Here is a 24,989-nt window from a genome sequence, read left to right as displayed (position 1 = left end):
TAATATCTTCTATTGGACTAACTTCTGCTGGAGCAAGAGACACACTTTTGAGCTATACAGAGCTCTTCTTCAGATCACTAGACAATGCTAAGCAGTACGGTGGGTGTACATACACCCCCAGGTAGATGGAGTCATTAAGTTATTTTCTGAAAAGCAGAAAACAACTATCCAGTATTCCAGAAGACATCCTCGGGTAGTTCCCTGGTCTGCTAAAAGAGCAGAAAGCAGTGGCAGGACAGAGTTTTATTCCACAATATCAAAAAGAAAGCCACAAAACCAAAGTCCCTCCTCAGACATTCTTTCCACCTCTGTCATGGGGTCAACATGTATACTTGGTACAGGATTAAGAGATTGTCTCTCCTATCTCAGAGGCAAAAGCTATTCCAGCTCAGATTCAGCTGTAATTCAACCACATCCTTTACATAAATCTAGTTCCCCCATGAATACGTAAAAGTCTCTTAGCCACTTCTCATGCAGTAAGATTTTTAAAAGTACATTTACTGAATGCTTGGATTTTGATTTGCTAAAATAAAAAAGTTTTTTGAATAGGTCCAAGAATTCCTGCTATAGAACATGCAGCTGCCCATTTAAGATTTGTGGAGATTGAAATATTACCCTCAATTAAATCAAAGCAGTAGGACAGAGCTCTGAAAAATGAGAATGCTCTGATTCAGTTTCCTTTGGTTGTTTAAAAAAATGGAATCAGTTTTAAGAAGCCTATTATTCATCTTGCACTGCCAAGAAGTTTGCTTTGGAATTAGAAAGGTTTTCATTTCTTCTTTCAGGAGCTGCACAAAATAACACAAAATAAAAATATACACGTAATATGCTTGAGCTCTATTCTTCAGGTAGAGAAGAACATTGCTCTGGAGTGCACACTGTGCCCTATTATGAGACATGGTCCCTTCCACTCTTATGTTCTTGCTACACAGTGATGAGCACTCTTCTGCATTTAAGTTACTCTTTTAATACAGCACAGCTCATGTAAAAAAGATTTGTTATATTTTTTGTATATATACACCTAACCCTTTTAAATTAAGTGACAAAGAAATAAAGATGTATTGATCTGAACCTGTTACATATATACACAGTACTCCAAACTTATTTCATTAAAAGAAGAAAAACTCTTAAATATGTTTCTGCTAAATGAATAGTCTTGCTGTACTATATTTTAATTCTTAGTAAAACTCTCCTTAATAATACACACTGCTATTACTACTACAGTGCTTTATTCATACCAGCAATTAAGTAGCCACTTAGTTATGACATGTTTTACTTTCACCTTTCAGGTGCAAAAGGCAAGGAGTGTTTACTACACTTAGGAAGGGTGGGATAGAGAGGAAGGGGAAGACTCAGTTTAGCAACTTAACAAGGAGCAGTGGAATACAGGAATCTCAAACTTTCGCCAGCGGGGGCCACATTTAAGAGAGCATTTCACTCCTCACCTACTTGCACTCAGCTAACACCCTTGTGGCACCTGGCAACCAAAGCAATAGCGTACACCTTATATGGAATTAGCATTTGTTTGTTTCTTAGCAGTCTGGTGTGAAAAGTTTGTCTTTTGTGAAGAACAGTCAGACACAGGCTGCATTTGCTGCTCATTTAATGTCCCCCTTCTCATCAGCAACCATTCCAGTCTCCCTGCTTCTCTTTCATTCATCCCTTTCTCCTCCCTCTGTGCATGTTTCCTTGTTCTGTTCTCCCCTGCACATCCAGTCCAGGCACCAGTTCCTCTTCTGCCCTGCACAAGTCAACCAGCTGCCTTATTCTCTTCTCCCCTGGGCATTTCTCTCTCCCACTGGTGGCTGGCAGCTCCAGTCCCAATTTTGATCCCCAAGGAAAGCTCCACATTCCTCACTTCCTCCTCTGAGTAGTAGCCTTTACTAGCAGCAAAGGAGGAGCCAGCTGTCAGCTGCTTTTCCAAGCCCCAATGCTTTTCACTGCAGAAACTGCTTGAACTCCTGTTATCACAGGGGAAAGCCAGCATTACTATGTAACCCAGACATCGTAAGAGATCTAAACGAAGCACTCCATGGATTATCAGTAGCCCAGACTACACCCTATACATCCCTACAACCCGAAAATCCATCGGTTTAATATGCATACAGGCAATGCAGGCAAATGTTTCCTTTTCATCTCCGGAGGATGTCACAGTTGCTCAGCATGGATGAAGTTCACCTCTCACTGCACCAACCCTGAACTGAACTCTGTGCAATAAACTCCAAAGGGAGAGAACCAATGGAACCTGCACGCATCTCCAAACTTGCACACCAGGCCTCATGGCTACAGCACAGTCTCTTCCCCCCCACCACCTCCCCGCACCCTGAGTGACTAGTTTTGGGGGCTGGTATAGTGGCTGCTGCCCCTGTGATGTTTTTGGGCCACTAGATTCAGTAGCCCCTGATTATCCCAACAGTACTCATTGCAGCTGGCAATTCAGGATAAGCACAGAAACCACAGGGCCTAAGCAGTATGGATGGCTTGTCTGGACCTCTGCATCTGGACTGATTTTACTCTATGACCAGGTGTGGCTCATTTCTTCTTAGTTACTTTAAAACGTGGTAAGCAAACTCCAATTGTCAGGGTTCGCAAGAACTCATCTTTCAGATTTAAGAGGCATGTTTAGTTTTAAGTTGTGAGCAACTCTCATCCTAACCGTTTCTTCTTCAAGGGTCTCTGGGAAGGTGGGCAAACAGTGGCCTGAGATCAGTTGCTGTTTCAGACCATAGCCACCGTCACCATCTAGGGAGTCTATGGCATGGAGGAGAAGAGGAATGGCTCTTGTACCATGTTGCTCCCCCACCACCAAAACTGTACTCCTAAAAACAAGAACACACACAGCAAGACAGATAGCTGGCGGGAAGAATCAGCAGGCCCAGCAGTCAAACCAGAAACCAGCCCAATGATGTTGCCTGCCCTCTCTCAGAGCTTGCTAACCTCCTGCCTCTTTTCCTCACACGCCCTTGGCTTGGTTTTAAAAAGAGATGGGAAACTGGGCTGTCTCCCCAGGCCCAACCTTAGTCTCTCAGAGCAGAGTGTGTTGGAGCTCTAGTATGACGTTTACAGACCATCATACCATTCATGCCACTTGTATGTTATATCCCTTTCCCCCACCCTGTGTCTTGTCTGTAAGCTCTTCGTGGCAGGGACTGTTTCTATGGGCTTGTTTTCACTGCAAAGTATTGCCCTTAAGCAGTGGTGAGCTGGAGCCGGTTCCCACCAGTTTGCTAGAACCAGTTGTTAAATTTGGCAGCCCTTTTGGAACCGGTTGTTCCACGAGGGACAACTGGTTCTAAAAGGGCTTCTAAATTTAACTGGCCAAAAGTGGCGCCTTAGGCGCTGACTCCATGGGTGTTCCAGCCCTGCAGCACCCAAGGGGAAAATTTGGTGGGTGCAGAGCACCCACCGGCAGCTCCCCGCCCCGCACCCGGCCCCAGCTCACCTCACCTCCGCTCCGCCCCCCACTTCCTCCCCTGAACACGCCGCCCTGCTCTGCTTCTCCACCCCCACAGGCTTCCCATGAATCAGCTGCTCACGCGGGAAGCTGGGGCAGGCTGAGAAGCAGGCCGCGGCTTCCCGCTCAGGCCCAGGAAGGTGGAGGTGAGCTCGGGCGGTGGGGAGGCGCAAGGAGGGCTGCCCACACCGCAGCAGGTAACCCGTGGGGGGGCACAGGGGAACCACTCCTCTCCCCAGCTCACCTCCGCCACCCTTGGCCTGATCAGGAAGCCACCGCCTGCTTCTCAGCCCTCCCTGGCTTCCCGCCGAACAGCTGATTCGCGGGAAGCCGGGGGGAGGGGGCAGAGAAGCAGAGCGGGGCGGCGTGTTCAGGGGAGGAGGCGGAGCGGAGGTGAGGTGCGCTGGGGCCAGGCGCGGGGTGGGGAGCTGCTGGGTGGGTGCTCTGCACCCACCAAATTCTCCCTGTGGGTGCTCCGGGGCTGGAGCACCCATGGAGTCGGTGCCTAAGGTGCCACTTTTGATGTGATCAGTGCGGGAGCGGCCGCTCCCCCTGCTCCCCCCCAGCTACGCTTCCCCCACCCCTAGGAGCCAGAGGGACCTGCCAGATGCTTCCTGGGAGCTGCCCCAGGTAAGCACCTCCGGGACTCCCCACCTCACCCCCCAGCAGGTGCCTCTGGCTCTTAGGGCTGGGGTGGGCACCCAATACGGTGGCCCAAGAGACCCTCCTGTCCGGTTCTGGGAGCAGTAAGGGGACAGGGGAGGGGGGTGGATGGGGCTGGGGGGGGGGCGTCAAGGAACGTGGGGCAGATGGGGCAGGAGTCCCGGGGGGCGGGGGTGGGCAACGACCCTCTCGTGGGCTGAGGAGGGAACCCATTGTTAAGATTTTGGCAGCTCATCACTGCCCTTAAGCCAACTTCCGTCCACACACAAAAACCTCTCACTCAGGTATAGTACATGCTTTACACCTAGGCTAGCTGGCTTGGCTGGGGCTATAGGCTAACGCCTGAGTGATGCTTTTACTCAGGCTGGTAACCTGCCTGCTTTGCAATGAGAACAGACTAAACCAGTCGAGTGCCGACAGTCCAGTGCTTTCCCCACAATCCCCCTGCGCGCCCAGAAGCACACTCAGGTTCTCCCACAGTTCACGAGCATAGAGCAGCTCAACTTACTGCAGCACCAAGAACACATATGGCTTTGCAAAATACAAAATACGGCTTTGCATTTTGGATATTCACCCCCAAACCAGGTCAACCCAGGCGTCAATCACCTAAGTTAACTCTGCAGTGAAGATGTACCTTGTTTGTACAGTGCCTACCCCAACGGGCTCCACTCTCATTTGGCCTTTAGGTGGTACAGTAATACAAGTATATTATAATAATAGCAGCTCTATTCAAAGACTGGAGAACAGGGAGTCACTTTTCAGACCAGAACTGCACTTTAACCTCTATATGCCTCAGTTTCTTGTATAAACAGTGATATTATCTCCCATACTTAACATCCCAAGGGGACAGAGGCTTAAAAAAAAAAACCCACACAAACACTTAGGAATACTCTAATGGAAGGAACTATACAAGTGCTGAGCCTAGAATTAGTGATTAAGAAGCCTAGTTTTTCCACTAAAAAAATGCTAAATAAATAAAGCCTCATTAGTTCAGTGAAACTAGCCATGCTTTAACTGACATTGAAGATCTAATAAGAGTGATATGGAATGTGTTAGTCTGATACCACAGGGATGGAGGTTTAAATCTTACCTCAAAAAATCTGTACCGAACACAATCCTCTAGTTTCCTCCAGGCGTTTTTTAGGATCAGAAATAAAAGTAAAGGAGATTCAGCTAGTGCAACACTTCACCATCTAACAGTACATCCAGATCCTTGAAAGTCATTCTGTAAGGAAGGAGGCAAAAAACAAAGCATCTGTTAATGATCCACAAGAGTAGTATTGAGCACTTAATATACCATACATTTATCATCTAATTATTTCACAGTTTAGATTTGTTAGACAACCCTAAAATTTTTTAAAACAATCGGTTATTTTTAAAGGCTAAAAGTCATCTGTCACCAAGTAACATGATCATGCTCACAAACAGTGAGCAAATTCAGTGAGAAGGAGCTTGTGAGGTTTTTGGTTACAGGATCTCTGCAAACAAAGATAAGAGTGTAAGGACATGGTTTCCCAGTTTAACTCACCTCAGTTAAAGCAATAGCCAATATGAATATAAACAAAACAAAAAGCAGAGCTTGTACTAAAGTTATAAGGATGCCATATGTGTCAATTATTAATCAATGCTTCCAACATTAAGAATAAAAACCTAGGGAAAACTAAAAGTATCCTTTGACCCAAATTACTGTTTTGTCAATCCAGATTATTAATTTAGAAGCATTAGGTGGAAGTGTTACACTATTAATTATGATTTCCATGGGAAGGGTAAATAGGAGAACAGCAGGGGTTTAGTAGGTAAATTCATTCAGATTATAATGTCTCAAGAGGAACAGACACACGGAGAGGTCCACATATACTAATTCAGATTGGATTCTCCAGTGACCAATAGACATAGAAAGGATTTTTGGATAAATAGCCTTGCTTTAAACTGGCTGAGGGCCTCCTTTCCACTCCAGCAAATGGACTTCTGGTCCTAGGGAAGCCCCAATCCTCAGGGAAGGGTTGGATGGACTTTGGCCCACAGAGGCCTCTCAAAACTGAGTGCTTGTTCTGAGCTGCAGCTGTGATGAATTTATGACCTCAGGGACCATGCCTGAGTGGGGTTTGAAGAACTAATTGCCAATCAGAGCTTTTGTCAGGTGTGTAGGTTCTTTTAATGTTTTTAATATGTTTGCTCCGGGATGCTTTCACTGTAAGAATACATCTGCTTGCTTAAGGCGTCTCTACATTTAAAACGCTACAACAGCACCTCTGTGCCACTGCGGCTGCACCCCTGTAGCGCTTCAGCATAGGCATTACCTACGCTAACGTAGGGCTTCCCATCGGTGTAGGTAATCCACCTCTTCGAGAGGCAGTAGCTAGGTCGATGGAAGAATTCTTCCACCGACCTAGCACTGTCTACATGGGGACTTAAGTCAGCTTAACTATGCCACTCAGGGGGTGGATTTTTCACACCCCTGACCGACGTACTAAAACCGACCTAATTTTCTACAGTAGACTAGACCTTAGAAACAGCTGTGTAGTAACATATCACAGGAACCTGGGGTCATGCAACAAAATTAATAGGCAGCAGGTTTAAAACAAACAAAAAAGAAGTACTACTTTGCACTACACAGTCAGCCTGTGGAACTCATTGCCAGGGGATGTTGTGAAGGCAAAACCATAACTGGGTTCAAAAAAGAATTAGATAAGTTCATGGAGGATAGGTCCAACAAGGACTATTAGCCAAGATGGTCAGGGCTGCAACCCCATGCTCTGGGTGTCCCTAAACCTCTGACTGTCAAATGCTGGGACCAGATGACAGGGGATAGATCACTTGATAATTGCCCTGCTCTGTTCACTCCCTTTGAAGCATCTGGCATTGGCCAATGTCAGAAGACAGCATACTGTGCTAGACGGATGATAAGAATGGCCATACTAGGACAGACCAATGTTCTTAACTGTGCCAATCACAATGTGTACCATGTCTGAGGAGAGAAGCAAAGCAGGCCTGCTTAGGCAGTCTTTTGCTGGGAATAACCAAGTGAAGGCCTGGAAATAACCCATTCAGAAAAGAGAAAGAAGCAGGTCTCCACCCAAGAGAGCAGGTAACTGGAGATGCCAGAAGTCTGAGAGTGGGTGCCCTGGCTGAACCCTTAATGGGAAATACAGGAGCAGCTGCTCTGAATTGTGACACACACCATGAGTAGTTCCCATTCAAGTCAACAGAGCTACTCAGAATGTCTGAAGTTAAGCACACGCCTAAGCCTCTGCAGCATCAGAGCCCTAGTGTGTAGGACAGCTCTCTCCCTGTAAGGATTTTAAAAGTAATTTGGTCACTTATGTTTAAGGCTGCAAGTCTGTCAAGGAGGTCACGGAAGTCATGGATTCCGTGACCTCCATGACTTTTGCAGCGGCTGGTGTTGGCTCAGGGGCTGCCCGAGCCAGGCAGCCTCTGGGCCAGCAGCAGCAGTTTGGGTGTGTGGAAGGGGGCTCAGGGCAAGGGGCGGGGGGCATTTACCTCAGGATATGGGGTTCCCTGGCTCCCACTGGCATGCCCCCCCTGCAGCTCCTAGGTGGCGGAGGGACCCGCGTGGGGGGTGCTGTCTCCACGCCACATGCTGCCCATGCCTGCAGGCCCCGCCCCCGCAGCTCCCACTGACTGCGGTTCCCGGCCAATGGGAGCCGCAGTAGCTGGCGCTTGTGGCAGGAGCAGCGGAACCCCTAGCCCTCCCTCCGCTGCCTAGGAGCTGCAGGGACGCGGAGCCGGGTAGGACACTCCTGCCAGCCCCACCAACCCCGCCCCCGCCAGCACCAGCAGGGGTCCCGGGCCGCAGCTTAGCCCGCCCCCCCCCGGTACCAGCGGGGGTCCTGGGCCACATCCCCCAAGGCACCCGTGGCACGCTCACCCGCGCAGCCCCTCACCCAAGTTTTAGTCAGGACGGGTATTTTTAGTACAAGTCATGGGCAGGTCATGGCCCATGAATTTTTGTTTAAAGCCAGTGACCTTTCCATGACTTGTACTAAAAATACCAGTGACTAAAACATAGTCTTATTTATGTTCAAATACCAGTTATTCAATTACAGATCATTTGTGGGACAAAAGGAAGTGGGGATGATCCTGGAACGATGCACTGCTACAAGTACAAAATTCAACTCCTTGAACAAATAAATCCTCCACTTAGGATTGTAAGCTTTTTTTTGTTTTAAAGTAACCTTTTCAGCCAAGGTTAAGATATCTGGTTTTATTCCATTAATACTGAACAGGAGTGGAGTTAAAATTGATGTACAGTTTAAGAGATCAAAAATGTTCTCCTATACCTTCCCCTGAAGTTTTGAAATTGCCTGTGGTGCAGTCCTGCAAGGGAGGGTCACACAAAGACCTGTGCAGCTCTAGGCACCCACAATTCCAGTCCCCACAGCAGAGTGAAATGGACAAAGTTGTAGTCAGTTTCATTCTGGAGCTCCTACTGAGGACAGACTAAGTGAGGAGTACAGAGTGAATATCTGATACAGGTGCAGAATGAATATCTGATACAGCTTCAGGGGCACTTGGCAGGTGGTGCCGGAGGAGGAGAGGGAAGAAAAGACGAAGCAAAACGAAGCAAGAGTTTTGGGTAACATTTTGAGGGGAAGAAACATTGTTTGTATCCGGGTTTTAATTTTGAAGGCTTTATCATCATCAACTACATATTTATACTTTCATGTGGAATGTCACAAAGCCATTGTTAGCTAATTGCTAAACCACCTGATCTAACCTTCATGGAATACATGGGAATTAGTCCAAGCAAGATTAAAAACTCTTCACAATCAATGGGCACTCAAATTAAGTCACGTCCTGATGCCCCAATTGCTGTTTTCTTGTTAATATGCACATATTGTTTTCAGCCTGGTTGCTTTAAAAAATAAATAATAAAACATTTAAAAACCTACAAAACTGTTCTTTCCTCTCAAACGTTGCTTTAAATAAATAAAAAACTATGATGACAGGCAACTTTTCATACCTTAGAATAACATTTGATTTTCCTCACATTCTAGTAAGATATAGGAGATCCAATATTTAACAAAGACCAAGAAGTAGCCCCATTATTTGTTTAAAACCAAAAAATAAACTATTTGCAAAGCTATACCCTTGTGTGACTGTAAAGCCTTTAATCAACTTCAAGACTGTTTCAAAGCTGGGAAACAAATAAAACACAGATGCGGATTCTTTCCCTCCCCCAATCCCTCAGGTTTGATAAACATTTCAAATTTGTCAGATATAATGAACTTTGTTTACATTAAACATTTACGTATTCAGGATAGCTTCTAAATGATTTCAAAATACAAAGGAAAGCAGTAGGAGTACATCTATTAGTAACAAGAGCTAACGGACACACTGGATGAAGTACTCCATTTTCAGCGTCAGAGGTTTAAAAGGCATTTCTTCTCAGCTCAGAGGTAATACAGATATTTATTTTTCTAATCATATTTAGAAAGAGAAAAAACATTTTATGGTTCTCTACACCAATGTTGGCTTATATTTGAACATGTTTTAAGTCTGTGCATTTTTATTTAAAATGTACCATACACATTTTCAAGTATGTCAAACACTTCCAATCAAGTCAAGCACATTTGAAAGGGGTCTTATTTTGGTGTTGTTACTCTTGACTATAACATCAATTCAAAACTTTATCTAAGCCATTGTATGATTTTAGGTTTATAGAACTATGGCATTTTGTAGCTCCATTAACTACTTTCCCTTACAAAAGGATTTTATGGGTGTTTTCAAAAATCCCCCTCCTCTGTCACTCTCTCTCCCTCTTAAAAATAAAATAAAAAGTAAAAAATTCAGTGATTTAGACGAGCTAAGTGAGATGACACAAGGTGGTTATATTCTGAAAGAGGCATTATGAAGTTCTATATTTCTAGTCCTGAGATCATCCTGTCCTCTGCTCTCTATACTGGCTTTCCACAGAATATCAAGTCAATTTTCCAGGTTTTAGTTCTTATCTTCTAAGCACTCAATTGCCTGGGCAAAGTATATCTAAGAGATCACCTAAAGCTCTGCAATGAGGACTATGATGCATAACTCTGCTTCTCTGGCCCAGTGGAACTTTCTAAAATAGAGGTAAAGTTTGTTGGTGTGAGAGATGGAGCTCTCTCAGGGGCTGGTCCAAGGCAAAATCCCACAGGAACTAAGGAGCATCACAAACCTCATCACAAGGGCAAGGCACACGCCTTGGACTGTGGCTTCTCTAACACACAAACAGTGCATACATATTTAAAAAAAAAAACCCACACCATTCTCCCCCTGGGGAGAAGATGAGGGAAAGAGAGAGAGAAAATGAATCATACCTGACAGATATTAGTCATGTCCCTTAATGTACTACTGAAAGGTGCTCAGATACTACTGTGTTATAAAAATCTACACAGAAGAGAATTCCACATCAAAGTTAATTTGTCAAAGAAGTCATCTTTTTACTTCTGAACTGCCAGCTTTGTCACTCAGCCTGGCTTACTTCACTACCAGTGACAGAATCTACGATCAGACCTTTGTTAACAAGTCCACTAGTGATGTACAAACCAGAGGAGAACCTAGTTCACTCCACCATAGCATTTCAGAGCCACTGCAGCTACCTGGAATAAAGAGTTGTAGAGACAAAAACATGCTCAAAACAGTCCAGATACTATACTAGATACAGAGGAAGCATGTCTGTCGATTAATGTGCCATTTTTACACAGCCAGTTTTCCAATCTTAAGCCCATTTTGATACAAACAAAACTCGTAGACACATAAAGTAAGGCCAGAAGGGGCTATCATGATCTTCTAGTCTGACCTCCCACACATCGCAGGCCACAGAACTTCACCCACCCCATCCTGTAACACACCTATACCCTCCAGCTAAGCTACCAAAGTCCTCAAATCCTGTTTTAAGTCTTCAAGTTACAGAGAATCTCCCATTTATTCTAGTTTAAACCAGCAAGTGACCCATGCCCCATGATCCAGGGGAAGGCAAAAACCCCATCAGTGTCTCTGCCAATCTGACCTGAGTGGAAAAATTCCTTCCTGACCCCAAATATGGCAATCAGTTCAACCCTGAGCAGGTCAGCAAGACCCATCAACCAGACACCTGGGAAAGAACACTCTGCAGTAACTCAGAGCTTGCCCCCTCCCTATCTAGTGCACCATCTCTAGCCATTGAGGATTTTTGCTACTTGCAGTCGCAGATGGGCCACATGCCATTTTAGGCAGTCTCGTCACACCATCCCCTCCTTAAACTGATCAAGCGCAGGTTAGGTATTTTACACTCAACAGCTCCTCGAGAAGGCTGTTCCAGAACTTCACTTCTCTGATGGTTAGAAACCTTTGTCTAATTTCAAGCCTATGCTTATTGATGGCCAGTTTCTATCCATTTGTTCTGGTCTTAACATTGGCACTTAAATACCAGGGAAGGAGAAGAGTTATTTAAGTTATCCCAAAAAATCCTTCCAGGACTTTCATATAAAAGGTGCAGTGGAGCCCCTTTTTCATAAGTGTTCAGTTATTAAGAGGCAAATTGAACTGGGGTCAAAGTAACTTGACAAGTTTCTTTTTGAAGTTTCAATGACAAAGCAAATATTTTTTGCTTAAAGCCATGGCTACCTTATCTGCCATCACTGATGCTACCTCTTGGTACAAAGATCATTGCTCTTCACAAGATGCGAATGGACTTTCAGCTTTTTGTGACTTGACGGGATGCACAGGATCAAGAACAACATGTTTGGTTTCTGACTCACCCACCTATTAAAACAAGAATAGTTGTCGGTGGGGTGGCGTAGTACAAAGTTAGAATAATTTTATTGCATACGTATTTATTACAACCTGCAACCAGACACATGAGGTCCCATTACACAAGGTGGAAGACAACAGGGAGTTGTTTTCCCCAGTGCAGAGTGGTTATAAGAGGCTAACAAAGCAAAATGGTAATGTGACTATCTCCACACTACACCAATGTATGTGACAAGCCTGGGCCCCATGTGAACAGGCAATTTCAGATGCTGGGTAGTCACTGGCTGTACGGAGATATTGTGTTAGCAATATTAGTGGCAAATATGGTTTCTTTCCACAGAAATCCTCTTATTTAAATTGAGAAAACCTTGTACCTGGAAGATCTTATTACTGCATGACTTTAATTATGGTCTCTCTCAAGGCTGTGCAGCTGACGTCCTCTGCACAGCTCAGCTACATGAATTAATGCATGAGTTACTTTAGCAGCAAAGACTAATGGAGCTGGTAAAAGGGTTACACAAACTCAAGTAGGACCTTGGGTACAAGAGGCAGTTCTCAAGTTTCAGTTCATTTACTTAGAGGTTTGAGAGAGAGTGGGAAAGGACAGTTGCACCTTGTTTAGGATTAACATTGGAACATGGTTAGCAATAGTCAGCCACCTTCCTGATCCCTGTAACAATAACCGAAAAGGGCACTTAAGTTACGTTTCTAGTCCAGGCAGCCACACTACTTATATATAAAGAGGGACCACCCTTATCAGGCAACATAAATGCCCCTCTTATCGACTCAATAATATCACCAGGGGAGGGCTATGAAGACCAACCACAAAATGGTTTGCCAAATACCAGTACATCTGAATGCAAATCTCTGAAGAGTGTCAAAAAGAATGTAACCATATAATTCACCAGGCATCTGCGTCCTTGGTCACTGCCGCACCAAGAAATTTAATAAATAAACGTGATTTATTGTTAAAATAGTTAGTTTGCCCGAGGTTCAGATCCACAGAGGATCAGTTCATGAAACAGGAGGAGGATTCACAAAAGCAAAAGCTTTCAATACATGACCGTTCAAGATGGGTAGGAAATTTTATCTGTATACAATTACTGAATGGAAGTTGGTGCATGAACATGTTGAGGAGAGGCAAATGGTACGGGTATATGTGGATAGCCTTTTAAAACATAGCTCTTTTTTTTCAGTTTTGATGTCATAACTTCAACTAGCTTTATATTTATGGGATTAGAAGATTTACTTCGACTATCCTTTGTTTTTCCTCTACCCCTGAAAAAAATTTCCAACTTTTGGGTCAAAACAATAGATTGTACAAAGAATAATCTGCAACTAGGGTTTTATTAATTATCAGAAGGACTAACTTGGCATTTCTATTAATACCGAAATTGAAATGACAGTCTGACAACTCACTATCCTGGAATTTGCTGCCTTAAAAAGAGGCTATAAAATACTTCACTCCTTCTATAATCTATGCATTTAAGCCTGAGATAGAGCTTTTATGATATCTAATAGCATGCAAACATCACTTTGTTACAGCGCTACATATTAAGACAATCTCACCATTGTGCTAAGCAGAATTCTTACCTGGAAATTAAGACTGAGCTTCATAGCATACTTGCTAGTTTCTCTGGAGGTAGGACGGAACCAAAACAATCAGTCTTCCAACCAGCCACTCACGCAACACTGTCACTAAGGGTAGATTTACACTGCAATCGAAGGTGTGACTGCAGCTTGGGTAGGCATACCTGCACTAAATAACAGTGTAGACTGATCTGGTGGGATATTGTCAGGCCTGTACAGTCCACACCATCACTTCTTCACTGCTATTTCAGGGTGACAGATCGAGAGCCTTTATTTTTTTAAAATAAAACAGAGAGATCAGGTTGGGGGTGGGAGAGGAACCATAGCTCATTCTGCTCTTTCCATTTCTAGATCAGATGGCTACTCACCCGCTTATGGTGGGCAACCTTCAGGCAGACTGCTGCTCTGCTGAACATGACATGGTAGGTGAGGTAATTTTTTTTTTTAATTGGACTAACTTCTGCTGGTGAAAGAGACATGCTTCTTTTGCTCCACAGACCTAAAGAAGAGCTCTGTGGGGCTCAAAGGCATGTCTCTTTCACCAACAGAACTTAGCCCAGTTAAAAAAAAAAATTACCTCACCTACTTTGTCTCTCTCATATCCTAAGACCAATGCAGCTAGAACACTGCAAACAGCTCTGATGAGAAGCAGTTGTTTAGTATCTGTAATACACTGGCTGCAGTCACATTGGAGTATGGAAAAAGCCTCAAGACCACAAGGCAGCAGCAATAAATAGCGAGTTCATGCACTATTATTAGCCTCATAAATTCCAGATTGTCCATTTATAACCTTGAATTTCAGTCAACTTTGTAAGTGGAGCAGTTTAGAGAGTCTCTTAAGTGTTAAAAAAAAAGTGCACTAAAAATAAGCTTCTAGGCTGCTGAAGCTTAACTAAGGTGGAGCACATCTTTGGAGAGCTAACTGTGTGCTAAATTCATGTCTGGTGTAAATCAAGGGAAGTCAGTGGTGTTACCTCAGGGATGTATGTGACCTAATACATTTGGTCTGGGATTTTGAGAGAAAGACATTAAGACCTTGAAAGTCAAGGGGATTTGTGTACTTAACGCCCTCAAGTTCCTTTGAAAATCCCAGCCTTCGTTTTTGCGCTCTCCCCGTGTGTGAAATGCAAAAGGGAGCTCTACACACCATCTTCTGGACACGGCTGAACAATAAAGTGTTGCATATGCAGTTGGTTTCATTACAATACAAACAGTGCCAAGAAAAAAAAAATCACATCCTGGATGATTCATATCTGAAAGATCAGCCTCTCCAGATTCAGACCTGGAGCTTTGAAATTTCACTTTTCCTGGAGGACACATGAGAGTGGAACTTGGAGAGACAGACAGACGTCACCCTTCCTTCAGGACAAATGGAATTTTCAGACTTCAGATCTGCAGGACACACACCCCATTAGAACAAACTTCCTCCCTCAAGTGGTTAGCACAGGGGAAATGGGACTCACATGATCGGAGGTCAACATCTGGTTGTGGCACAGACTTGCAGGGGAGCCTTGGGCAAGTCACTCAGCCTCTGTGACTGATTTCCTATCAGTAAAATATGGATAACGATGCTTAGCTGCCTTTGTAAAACACTGAGATCTTCAACTTTAAGATGTGACGTCTGAGCGTCATCTCACCTTTTCCTCTGGGGTAGTTTTGAAGAATTATGGTAAATAAGCCTCCGAAAGACACGTAAATTTGGGAGTGCTTCTCAGAAATTTATCCAATTTAGTTTCCATTCCCCCCACTCCAAACACACACCTTTCCTTTTTTCCTCCAGCCCCCACATTGCTCTAGGAAGTGCTCAAACTTGAACCTAGGCTGAAATAGCGGGGCTGCTCATTTGTCAAATTTTAAAGCTGCACTTATTTAGTAGTTTTTGGATTCAATAAGCTCCAGGCTACACCATTTTGCAAAATGTTTGTCTGTTTGCTCCAGAAGGCTGGTAAGAACAGTGTTTGGGAGCGAGCAAGTGGGGGCATGTATCACTGATGATGGTTATTAGTGGTGGTAATGCTGCTGCTTTGTGAAAAAAAGAACTACAATACCTGGCTCACCAGAGGTGCTGAATCAGGGACAGTGTCTGGTTGTCAGCAGGACACCACAAATTAGGGCTGTTGGGAAGAGACCATTCTTATGCAACCCAATTTAACTCTCTCCAGGGAAACACCTTTCCTCTCCAAACTTGCACACTATTCTTCTTTAGCTTCTCCCACCACAATCAAGGAAGCAGAGGATAGGTAGATTCTAACTACTGTATAGGCTAGGAAAGAAGAGCAGTAGACATCACCATGGTTAAAATACCAGTGGTTGCCAACACCTCGACCACATTAGGACCAACATGGTTGCTATCAACAGTTTTAGGAGAAACACAAAAATTATTAGCGAATGCGCCACCCAGGAGGCTACAATGGTATGCAGACATAATAGCCATCTGCAAGATCCAGTTCTAACATACTAAACAAAGTTAGCAGCTCTAGGTTAAGTGCTACGCCCAAAAGCGAAAGTTAAAGAACTAAAACAAACAGGAAACTTCCCATAAACTGTATGGCCCGTTAAGTAGGTTTTCCTTAATGACATCCAAGTATTCTAATAAAATACTTAAAGTTACAAAAGCCCCTTTATGTACACAGTTTATAACATATGCAGGTCACATAACAATGCAATGTAAACCAGCTCTGGCTGAAGAGCTAGAGTTCCATAACAAGTGTAACCACCAGAAAGGAAAGGCACAAGAAACCCAATGTAAAGCTTTGCAATATTGCTTTATCACATCAATGGGAAGATTCAGAGTGCTTAGGGACATTCCGATGACTTACTTGTTGTCATATTACAGAGTCACTTGTGCAGAACTTTCATATTTGCTATAGCAGTTTGTACATTATTTTCCCCAAAGAAAGAAATACTGATGTAGGAAGTTCACAACTGTATTAACACCTTAGAAACCTGTAGTTAAAGAGCACTACCCTTTAAACAACATGATCTCAGTAGCTATTTTCTGTCCATTTAGCTCTTTCTAGATGTTCTTTAAATACAAAAATACTTTCCAAGATACCAATATAGCCACCAATACAAAAAGCTATAGGATTTCATTATTTCATGTAAAGTAAAACTAAATTTACATGGCTGCTAATCCAGTTCCTCTCTAGCACACAGTACATCATTAGACCATAATGCCTGGAGCAGTAACTTGACCTGCCTGGGAAGGTGGGCGGTACTACACAAGCTGAAACATCAGAAAGTTTATGCGTAATTAGGTTGGGTATTTGCCACATTCTTTGATCCATGAACAAAGTAGTCCAGTATGAATAGAAAAGTTACTTTGACACTCCAGACTCAAATTACATCCAAAACATCGGTTAAGAGGACTTTTATGTGATTCAATGTGAAAGAAAAGTTCTCATACCTTCAAAAAAAGTTTCATTGAACTTTTATACTTAAACTTTCCCCTGTGGTGTTGTCAGCTCAAACAGAGCCAGCATTGTGTTCCAGCAGGGATTTGCAGCCTTTCCTGCCATGACACAAAATTCAGTCACTTTGTTCTCCCGTGAATACACACGGAGACAGAAGCTTTTGCACCTAGTCATGCAGCACTGCCAAGGACACCTGCCAGTCCACCTTTTCCTACAGCTGCTGGGCAGTGGCGAAGGCAGCTCTCTGTGGCTCTGAGCCCTTCCACACTTTTGAGAGGGCACACATGTTCTTCAGCACACTCATGCCCCACTTCCTGTTCTGCTCCTTAATTCAGAATTCCAACTCAGAGAGGCCAAGAACACGTGAGAAAAATACCATCTTTGGGTCTTGCTGTGCTTACAGGGAACATACTGTTGAAGCACTCATGAGACAGATTGGAGGAGACACAGCACTTGCTAACAAATTCATGAGCAACCAGTTCAGACTGAGTCTCCTTAAGTTTCTGGTTATATTTAATTAACACTTTAATTCACACTTGAATATGCAACTCCTAACACTTGTCCTTACAAGGAATGAGACCTTCTAGTCCTACTAGCAACTGAGAGAGATTGAGTAATGTGCACTAACTCAGTGGCTGAGAACTTGCAAATGAAGTTGAAACCTATCCTGTAGGAGATACCCATGCGTGATACTCTTGGGTGGGGCTTGGGGAAGGGAAGGGAAGGAAAACTACACATCTAAAGATTTCCCACAGTAGAGGCAGACTAAATCTAGCTCCTTAGCTCCACCATTGACCTAAGGAATTGGCTGGGGGTGCGGGAAATCTTTGGGTGCAGTCTTCTTTCTCTGTAACAAGTTCTCCTGTTAGTCTAACTCAGAGTTTGCTATGTCTCGCTGGGCAGAAAATCTGCAATGCTTTACCTTGTTTATTCAACCCAAGTAAGCTGATCTTGTGATAACTAGCTAGCCTCACACCTGGGTCTGAAATTACTCAGAATCCTCTAGACTGCCCTCAGAAATGGAGGTTACTTACCTGTAACTGGAGGTTCTTCTAGATGTGTGGTCCCTACCTGTATCCCACTACCTGACCTCCAGCCCCTCTGCTGTAGATCTCTCAGATTCATGGTAAGGAAAATAACTAGAGAAGCATTGGTCCATACTGCCCTCTATATCCCTGCCCTCAATTTGGAGCATGGATGATAACAATTGCGCAGCCACGGACCAATGGACTCTGCTGACTAAAAAAATCTCTGGACTCAGGCACATGAATTGATAGGAACAGGAGGCAGATGAGAGAATGCAGATGGCATGGATGTCTGTAGTACCACCATCCCTACAGCTGTATCCGCAGTAGAAGTCTGGACCAATGCATAATGTCTCGTTAAGTTGTGTATGAAGATGGCTCAGAGAGATGCTGCAGAGGTTGCTTACACTCTAGCGGAATGGGCTCTCGACCCCTCTGGATGGAGTGGGGCAAAAAAGGATATGTTAGCTAACTGGTAATAAAGACTGATGCAGCCAGAGATCCCCTGAAAAAGAGAATCTCTGTGCAGACAGGGTGATAAAAAAAAAAAAAACTAGGTGTTTTTCTAACTGCTTTTGTTCTCTGTAGATAAAAGGCCAGTGCACATCTGATGTCTAGAGTTCTCTTCTAATCACAGGCATGAGGTTTTGAAAGGGGGAGGGGAGAAGTAGTAGCAGTCCAGTGCTGGAGTGCCTGATCATACAGTTGTGTTGTGTCAGCTGATACAGATACAGAAACAGATACAGATACAGAAATAATCAGATGTTGACGGGCAGACAGGTTGAAATCCTCATGTGGTCTGAGAATAAGAACTGTCATGGCCAGTTGGATGTGACGAGCCCTGTTGTGATGGATCTTTTGCAGGATTCATGGTATCAGTGGTATTGGAGGAAAGGTATATCTGAGGTGGTCTGTCCAGGGTAGCATGTAAAAACAGACTGGTATTAATTAATAAGATGTTAATTGCATGATGCACCATGCATTTTCTAGGTTTTGGAAAGAGTTGATTCTTCACCAGAGACAAAAACCTTACATACCTTTTTCACATCACTTAAGTCTGTGGGGAATTTTACTTCTCATAATTATCTGCCAAAGTTCAAAAGTCACCACACTTAAACCTTGTCTAAACTTTCCATTAAAAAAAAAAAGAGCAACTTCCATATGATTTGAAGCTTTTTCATCCAATATTTTAGATGCATTTTTTTGTTTGGTTGGTTTTTTGTGTAGGAAGTGCTTGTTTTCAAACAAGAGGCTATGGAAATTATTATAGGGAGGGCAATTCATACTACCCCACCAACTCTAGTTGTAACCCTTTAATTGCAGTTATGGGGGGGGCAGTAGGCTTATCTCTTGCATTTGTATTTCAAGTGAAGAGGTTTCTAACTACTGAGTTACTGCTGGGTTTTTAATTCTAGCATGAAAACTGCTTGGTAGGAGAATAACTTGGAGGGTTTCTAAGGAAAAGTCATAGTGCAGAACTACTTTTTGGCTTAGCTATCAAGGTTCTCTGCTTTGTTTGGAGAAGCCACGTGAGCAGCTCACCTGTGGTTAGACCTCAGGGCTTTCTACAAATATTTTGTATTCCAATACAAGCTTAGACATGTTACATAAACATCTGCAATATCTACTAAAAATTTGAAAGGTTATCTTCAAGCCACTGTTTCAGAACCTGTTCTCTAGCAAACAGAAAGCTTTGTTAGGGGCTTCCAGCCCAATGCTGCTGCTCCCTAAACTATCTGGTGCTCTCCAGTAAACACCTATGTATTAAGGTTTGAAATATTTGATTGAACATAGTATGGATGATTCAGGATGAAGATGAGAGAGGAATGCTATCCATTTCTTTCTTGCAGATTTAACTACACAAACAATTTCCCCATCTTTGCTTATTAGTGTTTTATCCATGGAGATGGGGAAATGCCAATGTAATTAATAAGCAAAGAAGACCAGTGGCGGTGGAGAGTTGTTTTACAGGTTGTATACCAGACCACTGTTGCAGGGAGGGACACTGAACAGTATTTATGCTAGTCTTTAGCAGACACAAGAACTGCTCACGTTCACAAGTGCTTATGGCTGGCTGAAGCTAAAAAGCTTTAATATACCAAAAATGTATAAAGGTCACACTTCTTGAGGGGAGTAAGAATTAAAAAAACAAATATACCACAAACACATGAAGCTGTATCAACTGTTCTGGAATTTATTTTTCCAAAGTGTTAACAGCCACAGAGCAGATGTTTATTACAAAACATACTGCAATACAGATAGCTTAATATCAAAATATTTGCTTTACAAAGATCCCAAAACAATGAAGCTCTACCAGAGCCAGCAGGCTACCTGCTATGTTAACTGAGAAAGTAGGAGCTAATGTGGGTGGTGAAGGCTTGTTTGCACACCCCACTCTCCTTTTACATGTTAGTGCTTTACATGGCACGAACAACATCTTTACAGTAGACTGCAAAAAAAAGTTTGCAAGTTCTCCCTAGCAAATTCAACTATTTCATTAATTTAGGTTTAGGTTTCTAGGAGGCACCCATCACCCAGTCTCTGGTGAAATACATAGAACTAAGATACTGCATACATATTCTCCACTCTTACCCAAGACAGTTCTTCACAAATCATGGAAACACTATTTGCCACCTACCGTGTTCCACAAAAGCTATTTAAAGCTTTTGGTGTTATCAAGGAAAACAGCAGCAGACAGATTTGATAGGTCATAATCCACATTTTATTCCAGCACGTAGTAATTATAAGGTTTTTAAAACAGAAGCAGGTCACACTTTAAAAACACATCACCATAAAAGTAGCAAAATAGTCTTAAAAAGTCAAATGCTTTAAAGCTCAGATTTCAAAGCTACAATATATTACTCTGTTAATCTTTTGGAAAAACCAATATAGATACTTGCTTCAGTATGATTAATATAGAAATTCAAGCCTCTGTAGGATGACTTTCCTAAAGACATCAAGACTCAAGTGTAACACTTCTATATTGGTTTACTGCATCATCCATGCTATCAAGGTACACCTGTAATGAAAGAAAATCTGATATTCTTACCCTATGGGCCTTCCTCAACTGCCACAAAAAAGATTTCTCTCTCTCACACACACACACACAAAAGTAAAAGTAAAAGGGACTTTTTCAAGGTAGTTGAAAAATTCAATCTTCTATACAGATTTGCTAAAAAATCAAGGTAGTTTATGGATCTCTTTCCCAGGCCAGGTATTTTTTTCCTGTGTTCTCAACAATAAGTTCCAGCAACTGAGTACTTGCAGGTGACCCCACAAACCAGCAAGGCTGAACTTTCAATCCCTGGTTGTCCTGCCAAGTTCAAGCACATTGGTAAGTCTGTCTGCAGCACCACTGCCTGTGTTGAACCAGCTATGAGTAGACAGGAGTCTCATCTCCAAGAATGTCAGGCCAATACCTCTTGTGCTTACTGTTTTTAGTGTATAGTTTTAGATGTGTCCAGAGAGGAGGAGTTGGTCTGTACATCAGGATTCTGCTTCACAGTGCAGTTAAAAAGGAACTGGCAAGCAAGAAATGGGTCAAGTTCTGCCTTACTAAAGCCCCCATTGATGTCAGTGGGGTTAAAAGAGGGAAAAATTTGGCCCCTCGAGACTTTAGTTCCTGAGTCCTTTCCTCGAAAAGGATTCACTGTGGAACCAAGACAAAACTGAAAGAAGAATAGGAAACACAATTGTAGGGAGGAGGAGGATATCACTAAAAGGCAAGCCTAGAGAAAGGGTCTTACACAGAAAAGAGGAGTGTCACTAACTGGTATGCACAGATGGTGAATAAACAGTATTTTCTTTCAGTACAGCAACTCCTAACTAATGGAATCTGACTAGTAAGAGCTAACCTGGTGTCCAAACTTCATTTCTATAGCTCCTAGCTTCTTCAGCACAAAGGACAAGTAACAACCGTTCTTATCTTTCAGTGGGGAGATGCATACAAATCATTCTGTGTGACGAGACTGCCTTTGATGCTCCCTGGCTCCTGGGTCTGTCCTCAGAACAGACTGAAGAAAGGACACTGCAGTTTCCTTTCCCTGGTGGAAATTCTTGGGGGAGAATTAGGGATTTAAGAGAACTAAACATGAAAGCTTTAAATAAATGCCACTTAGTACAATAGTTTCACGATGGCCTATATCAGGCCATGACAAATACAGAATGATCAGATGAACATTTCCTAATCACTCCTACACTTAGTAATTTGAGAAGAAAGAAAGACAACACCAGCTAGCAGGAAGGCTGCCAACTAATTCCTTCATCTTTCCTCCTCCCCCAGAGTATTGCTAAATGTCAAGCTAGCATAGTACCAATTAATCTGGGAACAAGTGTTTGATAATATTGAAACAGAGAACCAATTTGTTCTGAAAATACCATCAAAACTGTCTGTAACCTTATTTGGAAAGACTCATTTATTTTCTGTTCTTTTTTGTGGAGCAAGACCTGGTAAGAGGGAAGTAGCAGCACTCTTTGCTAAGTTTATTTGTTGTTGTGTTTTTAAAGAGAGAAAAAGAAGAAAAAGAAAAAGACCTAACTGGTTGCACAGAGTTATTATAGGTTAATTTCCAGACTGTCCAGGTCCATGTGTACATCTCATTAATCCTCTGGAGACAGAACTGTCAATGTATAAACTCCGTTTCATGCATAAATTTCTCTGAAACTTTGTTCCTAAAATGAAAAGGAGTACTTGTGGCACCTTAGAGACTAACCAATTTATTGGAGCATAAGCTTTCGTGAGCTACAGCTCACTTCATCGGATGCATACTGTGGAAAGTGTAGAAGATCCTTTTATACACATAAAGCATGAAAAAATACCTCCTCCCACCCCACTCTCCTGCTGGTAATAGCTTATCTAAAGTGATCACTCTCTTTACAATGTGTATGATAATCAAGGTGGGCCATTTCCAGCACAAATCCAGGCCCAACAAGTACTCCTTTTCTTTTTGCGAATACAGACTAACACGGCTGTTACTCTGAAACCTGTTCCTAAAATGAGTTACACAAAGACACACAGAATCTCGGAGACCCAAGTTCTATTCCTACCCTCTCAATTGTGCACCCCAGTGAGAAAACAAAAGTGTTTGTCAATTATTTTGCAGGTACAATCAGTTAATTAACTGCATAGTTAAGCAAACAGGACTCTAGAAGTTTAGATGCCAACATAACCCATTTTAATATTAGACATTAAGGAACATGCTCTTTAGGGCAGGGACCATATTTTTCTTACATATTTGCACAATGGGGCTAGAGCCGTAGGCACTACTGTAATACAAATAGAAAGCTAAGAAGATTTTAAAATATAAACCAAAAGGGCTGGGGGCAAAGTTAAGAGCCATAGCAATTGTACATATCACTAGAGCCATATTTTAACTAAACTTGGAGACAGTTGCTACAGAGGCTGACAAACCTCAGCTGTAGCCTTCCTGGTTGCTCCACAAGAGTGAACGACCTCACCAATACCACAGTTTGAGCGGCACACTGGTAAATAGGGTTGGGTTGCACAGGACCCTCTTGGCTAAACTGAAGGAGGGGCTTTCTCAGCATGTGGCTCCCTTGACAGAATCAGACTGAAGGAAGACCAGACCCACAGTAAAAATCTTCACATGCATCAAAAAAGCCCGCCCTTCTCCCTGTTGCCATGGCAACTTGCTGCTCCTTCCAAAGGAGCAATAAAATACCCACAGGCCACTCAGTCTCCCTTCTTCCTGTTTGCACTATTTAGGGCTATTCCTTTCCCAGCTTGTACTTACCATTAACTCCCTCCTACTGTAATGCAGGTCTCTGTTTTGCACCACAAGTAGCAGGAGGATGATTCAGCTTATTAGTGACTAGCATCTCACCTAATGGAGGCTGGATGGAGGCTCAAATGTTCTCTTCTGTGAGCCTCCATCCACCCTTAGATCCACTTCTTCCTCTCAGCAACCAGGGCTCCTGATGCCTTTCGCCTTCACCGGTGCCACTTCAATCCGGGCTTGCCCTCAGATGTGCCAGGCCCCAGAGGCATGGCAATGTTGTGGAGGCTTATTCACCTTGCCTGAGAGAACAGTCTCACTAACTGATCAGGGCAACCTGAACGGCATCTTGTAGAAAGAGCCTTTGTCTGCCTTGAGAGATCTGGTGGGCTGTAAGGCTTGTCTACAGTTCTCCTCTACCAGGGCCTGGGGGTGAAGAAAGGAAGTCATGAGCCAAGGGGAAGCCTCTGCCTCCTATAAATGAGGGGCTCTGCCTTGATAAGACCTCTCAGGCATTGTCTGATATGTGCAAGGTGCCTATGTCAGCACTCTTCAGCTAGGCTGCGCCCCCCGATGAGAGTCAGCATCCTACGCATTTTAAGAGGTAATATTCTGGGGAGCTGGGCCATCCAGCACTCACCATCTTCCTGGCATACAGCCAGCAGGTTCAAAATGAAACTGGCTTTTATGTATTGCTGGAGGGGTTTTGGAACAGTCACATTATTCACTCTGAGTGTGCTGTGGGTGCAGTTTACTAGGCCCAGAACAGCTAGGAACTGGGCCACTGCACAGAGTCCCTCCCATCCTGATGCTGCACTTGCCTCTCAAGCCGCTATCTCCAATCTCCTCTCTCAAGACCTCTGCTTCAAAATAAGTCTCCAAGGTTAGAAGGAAGGCTGCGATTTACTCACGGGTATTTTTAGTAAAAGTCATGGACCAGTCACGGGCAATATCCAAAAAGTCACGGCCTGTGACCTGTCTATGACTTTTACTAAAAATACCCCTAACTAAATCTTAGGTGCTGCTGGGGGGGGGGAGAGGGGCGCCCCGCAGGTGTGTGGCCTGTGGCCCCACCGCTGCTCCCGGACTGCTGCTCTGAGGAAGCACCAGGGACCAGCTGCCTGGGGCCGCCCAAGCAGCAGCCAGTGCAGCTGGCCCCAGGGCCGCCCCAGCTGCTCGGGCAGCCCTGGGAATCAGCTGCACTGGCCACTGCGGACGTCATGGATTCTGTGTCTTTCCAGGACCTCCATGGAAGACTCGCAGCCTTAGTTATAAGAGTCCCCAACTCAGCTACTTTCTCTTTTGTACACCAGTAGTTGATGCATCAGCCAAAGGAGGTTAAGTGACTACCACACCCTTGCCTTTGCCTCCTGGCTCA

The 24,989-nt window shown here is 43.6% G+C and overlaps 1 protein-coding gene across 3 annotated transcripts in view; it reads right to left on the bottom strand.

Annotated features, from left to right (window-relative positions):
- The window catches only part of KANK1 (KN motif and ankyrin repeat domains 1), a 170,743-nt gene that overhangs the window by 124,371 nt on the left and 21,383 nt on the right, over positions 1 to 24,989 (bottom strand). For all 3 annotated transcript variants that reach the window (XM_073345218.1, XM_073345217.1, XM_073345219.1), the window contains exon 2: positions 5,208 to 5,342. The gene's annotated coding sequence lies outside the window, so the exon portion shown is untranslated. The remainder of the gene's footprint in view (positions 1 to 5,207; positions 5,343 to 24,989) is intronic.

Source organism: Lepidochelys kempii, chromosome 5 (assembly GCF_965140265.1).
Source record: "Lepidochelys kempii isolate rLepKem1 chromosome 5, rLepKem1.hap2, whole genome shotgun sequence".
NCBI lineage: Eukaryota > Metazoa > Chordata > Testudines > Cheloniidae > Lepidochelys > Lepidochelys kempii.
The sequence above is the reverse complement of the archived record's forward strand: the minus strand, read 5'-3'. Positions and strand labels throughout refer to the sequence as shown.